At 45.0% G+C, this 7,909-nt stretch overlaps 1 non-coding gene across 1 annotated transcript; it reads right to left on the bottom strand.

Annotated features, from left to right (window-relative positions):
- Nucleotides 1-7,190: 7,190 nt before the first annotated feature.
- Trnaa-cgc (transfer RNA alanine (anticodon CGC)) lies at nucleotides 7,191-7,263 on the bottom strand. Its single transcript has one exon. It is a non-coding gene; the product is annotated as a tRNA-Ala (tRNA).
- Between the last annotated feature and the right edge of the window lie 646 nt (nucleotides 7,264-7,909).

Raw genomic sequence — 7,909 nt, 5'->3', positions numbered from 1 at the left:
TTTTACACAACACGTTCCGAAATAAGTAATTACTTATTTGTGTTCACATTTTCGACTTACTTCACATATAAGTTACCATCGAGATCTTTTAGGAACATTGGTATCGACTACTATAATAATGGAAATTTACATGCATTTCAACATCCCCGCTTCAGTTCTCGGTGCAAAAAACACACCGGCGATTGCATTGCCACCAACAGCTCTCGTGCAAGCAGTGAAGAAATTGCTCCGACGTGACTGATGTAATCGTGTCTGCAGCGACCAGAGACATCGGCACCAGCGATGTAACGTTGCTGACAGCCCGTCTGTTTCCATCACCAAGTACACTGAAGAGCCAAAACATGATCCACCGCGAGAGTGAAAGCCACTCGGTGGCTTTGCCAAAGTGTGATGCAATCACTTTAATGTGACCACCGCCTATGTTCGACGTCAGCCTGAAATTATCACTCACACACGTCACCTGGCAGCACTAGCAGTGTAGCAGTGTGAGCTGTACACGGCTCGTGTTCATGCCATTTATTGTTTGTCATCTTCTATTACGCTACTGCCGCCTCGTTTTCTTATTCCATTTACTGGCGTCACTAAATTCCTGCCTTACTTGTCCGTGAGCTGCAGCAGCAACGCTTATCGAAAAGTGTACTGTCGTAACATCTCTGGAAGGAGCGATAGTATTTCCGTGTCGTTGTGTGTTTGGCAGTCGGGTTGGAGACGGACCAGCAGTGCAGTCGGGACGCAACAGCAGTGAAGTCGGGGACGGAGCGCCGGTAAGGTGGCGACAGCCAGAGCTCACCGACCGCTGGCGACACACATGAACTGTCCGACGGAGGGAGATTGGAGCGGGACGGCCGTTTCTTGGTCGTTCGGTTGGTCGTCTCATCGGCTGACGTATATTTGGTCCTTTCACCCTTTCCGGGCCTCGGTAGTCGGTCGGTTGGCGTGGATCAGCGAGGAAATCTCCGCGGCGCGTGCTTTGGCCGAGGCTGCTGGCGGAGTCCACGTGCGGTCGTAGTGTGAGGGGCTGTTCCCATTGCTACGAGGTCCGTGGATCACCGATCGTGGACACGAAAGTTGAATTATGACTTAATCTACCAGCAGGACACGACTGCTCCCATTGCGTCGTTTGGATTTCGTTGTCGGCTGTTGGGACATTCCCGCGAGCAACAACGTGTGTTTTCAAGTTGGCAAATTTTAGCCACCCTACGTTGTACTTGGTTATTTTCAATCGAATTGCACCAGCGGAATCTTCTTCCTTCTGGCCGTTAACGTTCCGGTTACCTGCCCTCGTCGTTGACGTAAATTCAGGCAGTGTATTTTCCTCATCGTGTTGTCGCTGTCCAGCACGGTGTGTAACTTGACAGCTCCATATATAATTGGATATGGGCGCCAATATCTTCTACGTTGTTTCATTGAACTCCCTGTTGTGTGATGATCGGGTGGAGCGGAAGTTATCTTGTCGGTGGGTCCATTGACTATCTGTCGGTTGGGTTCTCGTCGGATCGAGAATGGTTGGGCCGTCTGCCGGTCTCACCTAAGCGAGCGTTAGTGTTTGAATTCCAGGCCGACCCTCGGAAATTTCTGAGCCCCGTTGGGTGTACTGCCTTTTTTAATTTGTTCTTGTTGTTTATATTTGTATGACTTTTAGCCGATTTTTAAATAAAGGTTGCTTTGCCCTTAAGGCGTAAGATCGTTTCCACCTTCAGCCTAATTAAAGAACTGTTTTAAGGTAAGGCCTACGGTCTTTTAAAAATTTTATTTTGGTTTGAGTCTTAAGTGATGGGACTTCAGCCGATTTTTAAATTAAATATTGTAACAGATAAGCCCTCGGTCACAAATATTAAGTTAAAATTGACCTGGTTTCGACGCTACTATGAGCGTCGTCTTCAGAATTAGACTAACTGTACTAAAACATTAGGTATATAGTACATTAATAAAATTGAAGTTTGTACTGACTCGAAGAGATGCAGTACTTACAAGTAACATATTAAAAAAAGATCTAAGCCGGAAAGGCGACGTCATGAACACTTGTGAGATGGCGAGCCGCTCGTACTGTGGACAAGGCTTGCTCTTAAGGTGTCAGATTGTTTGAGCCTTCAGTCTAATTAAAGAACATTTCAAGATAAGGCCTTTTGCCTTTTAAAAATTTAATTTTGGTTTGAGTCTTAAGAGATGGCCTTTCAGCCGATTCTTTTCTTTAATTGAAGTTGTTTTGCTGTTAAGATGTGAAATTGTTTGGGCCTTCAGACTAATTGAAAGAACTGATTTAAGATAAGGCCTTCTGCCTTTTAGATTTCTGATTTTGGCTTCAGTCTTAAGTTATTGGGTTTCAGCCGATTTTATATTAAAGTGGTCTTGCCGTTAAGGCATGAGATTGTATGGCGCATTCAGCCAGTAATTAAGTTCCAAAAATTAATACTGTGTGTATGTGTGCTTTTTTTTATTTTCTTGGCTCTTGTAGAGTTTGGTCAAATAAATAAAGTTGTATGTTCGTGTGTAACTGACAGACACTTACTTTGGCCACTTTTCCAGAGTTTAAACTACCTGTCCTTTCTTGCGGGTTTAGCAGGGCGTCTCACAGCGGAGGGTATGTAAAGCATGTAAGAGGAACTTGGATAACCATGAATTGGTTGACGCAAAGCGAAAACGGGGCTGTTTATCTTATGCGCAAAGGGGCATGATCATTGGCTTTTGGGGCAAGGGTGGAAGCATTTCTGAGCTAAGTATGTCAACTGTTCCCGTGCCGAAGTGCTTAAGGTATAGAGTGAATGGCAAAATGGCGCTATCCAAAACTGGTGCCGAGGCAACTGTGGTGTATCACACGCCATAGATGACGGGGGTGCACGACGACTGTAGATGTGTGTATGGATGAAAAAACGTGCAACTATTGAGGAACATACCGACCAAATGAACCGAGAGGCTGCCAACAGTGTCTCCTCAACGACCGTTCAGTGAACGTTTTTGTGTATAGGTCTACGCTGCAGGTGTCTGGTTCATGCACCCATGCAGACTGCTGTTCATGAGCAACGAAGGCTGAAATTTGCACGCCAGTATCGCAACAGTTCGTTCACTGAATGGTGATAGGTGGCCTTTTCACATGAATCACGTTTTATGTTCCATCGGACACATGGCCGTAGGTGCATACGGTGTGAAACACCTGAAGTAAACACCGTGCAACATGAAAGAGTGTTTTGATATGATGAATGTTTTCGTTGCATTTCCTGGGCGATCTCGTCATTCTGGAATGTGCAGTGGATAAATACAACTCTGGGTCTATACTTGGGGACCATGGGCAACTATACAAGAAGGTTGTTATTACTTGAGACGACGGTATCTACCAGCAGGGCAGTGCAATGTCTCACAGCTCGCAGTGTACTTTCGTTGTTTGAAAATCACCAGGACGAGTTTACCGTACTCTTCTGGCCTCCAAACTCCCCTGTCTTAAGCCCAAACATGAATCTATGCTACCAGCTCAACCAGGCTATTCCTGCCATGAATCCTCAACCGAGATCCTAGCGAAGCTGGCTACGGCACTGGTGTCGGCGTGGGTCCATATTCCTGTCTGTTTCTTGCAGGACCTCATCGACTCTCTTCTTGCAAGTCTCGCAACAATCCGCTCTGAAAAAGGTGGTTATTCAGGTTTGTGACAGGTGGTCAGTTAACGTGTCTGGACAGTGTATATAAACGGAGCAGAGACGAATGGGAAGACATTTCAGCCACGACGCAGGCCACGAAATGGAAAATCCACTGATCTGGGCGACTCTGGAAAAGGGCAGACTGTTCCGGTCTGGCGCCTGGGAGTGAGGGTCTCGCAAGGGCGAGGCTGTTTGTGAGCTACCGCCTTGAGCACCTATGGACAGTGGTTCAAGGACGGTGAAACAGCTAGTTGACAACAAGGTGTTGGACGTCCACGCCGCATCACAGAATGGTGCTTTGTCCGCTCTATAAAGCCGAAATGGGTGCCGAACTGTGGCAGAGCGGGCGAGAGAGTACGATACTGGTGCAGGCATAGGTGTTTGGGAACACATTGTTCCATGCACATAGTTGAACATGGAGCTCTGCCGAAGACTGTCCCTACGTATTTCCACGTTGACCAACCAACATCGTCAATTATTATTGCAATGGACAGGGAGTCATTGACATTCTACCGTGAACCAATCGAAATTTGTCACCTGGTAGAATGAGTCATATTTCTCCAACAGCAGGTCAATGGTCGTGTCTGTAAGTTTCTTCACTGAGTCGATCGCTTGCTTGAAATATGAACACGGAGAATTGTTCAATGTCCCATCGATAAGGAGCTCATTAGAGGCGGAGCACAACCTCTGATTACGTAAGGATAGGGAAGGAAATCAGCTATTCTCTCTCTCAAAGAACCATCCCCGTGTCTGCGTGGAGCGGTTTTGGGGAAATCTTGCAAACCTAATCTGGATGGCTGGACAGGGATTTGAACTATCATTCTTTCGAAAGTGAGTCCTGTATGATAACCATTGCGTTCCTCACTTGGTATTTGGAATATGCAGAGAGCCATGAATGCAGGCCGGCGGCAGCATTATGCTATGAGGTACAGTTACCTGGACTTCCGTGAGATCTTTAGTAGTAACGAAAGACAGTGTCAGAGCTGTAAGCCGGCCGGTGTGGCCGAGCGGTTCTAGGCGCAACAGTCTTCAGCCGCGCGACCGCTACAGTCGCAGGTTCGAATCCTGCCTCACGCGTGGATGTGTGTGATGTCCTTGGGTTAGTTAGGTTTAAGTAGTTCTAAGTTCTAGGGGACTGATGACCTCAGAAGTTAAGTCCCATAGTTCCCAGAGCCGTTTGAACTATTTTTTTCCCAGAGCTGTGAACAGCAGATAAGCAGGAAGATAAGAAACCTTTAATACAGGGCCGGCCAGAAATTCAGCACGCATCCGGTGCTCCTGCACATGTGCAACTTACGGGTCACAGCGTGCACGCCGCAGCCGTCAGCGTTCATGTAGTGCATGTTTCTACGCACAGATGTCGCTTTATCTACTTGCTGTACCGGCGCATTCTAGTACTCTTTCTACAGCTTGCAAGCCAACCATGGGAAGGTATTTCGCGTATTAAACATTTAAAATACCGACACAGTCTACTCATTGAGACGTCTACTTTTATGTTAACAGCTTAACCCAGTAAGACAAGTAATACAGTTAACAACCGTGGGTTTTTATTAAGGCAGCTTGACTGACGGCACGTAAATACGGGTAATGTTTTTGATCTAGTACTTAAGAAAGAGAGTGCTTAGAGACTTCCAACGAACCTTATTCATGATTTCAAATAACATTAAACTAATGCAAGGTTTCCTATAACTAATTCTCGGTGCCCTCAGTTACACCCACATAATTTCTGTCTCGCTGACCTCTGAACAGAATGATAACCGCAGACCTCTCGATGATCACCTGTTATTTCAATACCATTACTGCTATATCTTTCATCAGTTACGTCTGAAATCTGCATAATGCCCGACAATTAGATGAATCTTATGTTTTATCGACTTCAGCTGAGCGTAGCTCTTCACACATTAAAAAAAATCTAAATGTAAGTATACATTGGAACAATCGGTTCAATGACCAACTTTCCTAATAACAATGTAACATGAAGCAGAATGTGGCAATAACGCACAGTTAGTAAACAATATTTTTTAATTATGAAAGGAATAAATCCAAACACGTTTATCACTGGTCGTGAGAAATGATAACCGAGGTGATGTGTGTCATCCATTTTCTTAAGGACATTTAATTTTGCTTGCCTTCTTCACTGTTGAGTACACTACACTCGTCTTTGTCATGTGTACTGTAGTGTCTTTCAATTTAAAACTTACGCTGGCGCCTATTATTCGACGGCACAGCAAACATTGTGAGTTTTCACCAACGGCCACAAAAAAGAATTGCATTTCTCAGTCCTTTTTAAACGACGTCCTTTGCTTTTTCACAGTACTTGCCATTTCTCAGTATTTCTCTGTTAAGGTTACGGTTGCCAGGGGTAAACGAGACTGGGTATGTACTTGCTTGTACCACATAAACTGGGAAGTGGAGCCGCCGCCGTTCATTTAGGACACATGTGTAATAACAGATGTCGCTGTCGCACACGTGCGCACATGTGCAGCACTTCCGCACGTCTGCACACTGTGCAGCGTTTGGCCGGCCCTGCTGTAATATCAGGTTACACTTCCGGTGTCATGTCGCTCCCTTGTACAACATACATTTAAGGTCACCCCACACCCAAGGTGACGCCCTTGAGGTCATCTGGGGGAAACACTGCCCCCCCCCCCCCCCCGCGCTACCCACGCAACTTTGGTTGGTGCACTAGGTCATGGTGTAACCTGATACCAATTACATGATACAAAATTAACAGGAAATCCCTGGACCAATGGGAGGATAGGTAGCGTGGGAGAGGGGGGGGGGGGGTGTTTCCTTCAGATAACCGAAAGGAGGTCACGTTGTGTATGGGACGACCTTGAACCTCTCCTCCTCGACCAATAAGATTCGAGCTCCACTCATTTGCATAGGTCTCTTATTTTGAGGATTGCATATCAAAGGGAGAGGTTCGGGTTTGTTGTGAACAAACTATGATTAACAATAGTTCTATAATGTAGGTGTTGCAAATAATAGCAATGGTATAACAAATTAGCTTATGTTTAATTGTTAACAGCTCCTCTTTCTACAGTAATGTTTTGTTGATTATTAACAACTTCGTTTGTTTTATCTACAAATCTATTTCTTTTTTATAGCGTACACACAGTGGTCTTTTTCTTATATACAGTAATTTGTAAAGCTATTTTTTACAGTCTTCCTGTTGGTGTCACTTTTCCTTGCTTATGGATACAATGGTTTTATTTTCAAAGTTACTTTCGTGATGACTTACGACTGTCAGGTACGTACATTTAAGTTAGTATAGAGGAGAGGAACTTAAATGCTATGTTTCGCATTTTGTTTCTACGTACACTTCTTACTCTACATACACAGTATTTTCATTTCAAATATTTCTTTCTGATCGTTTTTTCTGTGTGCAATATCCCGTATAATGATGTAAATGAGGGCTAACAGCAGGAAGCATTTAAAAGGTGGTGGTTAGTGTTCAAAGTCCCATCGACAACGAGGTCATTAGAGACGGAGCGCAAGTAACCATGCCGGCATTTGCCTGAAACGATTTAGGGAAATCACGGAAAACCTAAATCAGGATGGCCGGAGACGGGATTGAACCGTCGTCCTCCAGAATGCGAGTCCAGTGTGCTAACCACTGCGCCACCTAGCTCGGTGAAGCAATTAAAAACCACAGATAGACACAAATATATACCATACACAAACATGCATAGTGTGCACGTAAGATATACACACACATACTGTGCACTTAGCATGCATAATACCTCTCTCTCTCTCTCTCTTCCTCCCTCTGACACACACACACACACACACACACACACACACACACAGCTATGACCTGCAGTTAATGCAATTGTTCTGCATGAAAATCGACTATTAACAAATAAGTTAACCAGCCATACACTGAATCCTGCAATGAAAAGTGTGAGTACAGGGGTACAGGAGACTGTCAATCCCATCCACAAAGATGAACCGTTTGTCGTCATGATACGACAGCCCTACTTTTGGCTGCAGTGCACCATGTATTTTATGGCCTCTCAATAGAAAGATTACTTAGCTCACCATATGTGGAGTAACACCAACGGCCTCTTGTAATCCTCAGCCATTAGAGCCCTTGAGGCCGCACAATGCATACCCTTATCCCACATCTGAGTGGCACTTGCATCTATGCGGTATTCATATGTTTTCGATCCTACAAGCACCACACTTTGCCAACAATTCGCATCATCTTTCTTCATCCGATAGGCCAATAACCCTCTTGTTTTGTTGTGTTATTGTAAAAGGATTATGACGCGCGG

This window comes from Schistocerca gregaria, chromosome 1 (assembly GCF_023897955.1).
Source record: "Schistocerca gregaria isolate iqSchGreg1 chromosome 1, iqSchGreg1.2, whole genome shotgun sequence".
Taxonomy (NCBI): Eukaryota; Metazoa; Arthropoda; class Insecta; order Orthoptera; family Acrididae; genus Schistocerca; species Schistocerca gregaria.
This window is presented reverse-complemented; position numbering and strand designations above follow the sequence as displayed.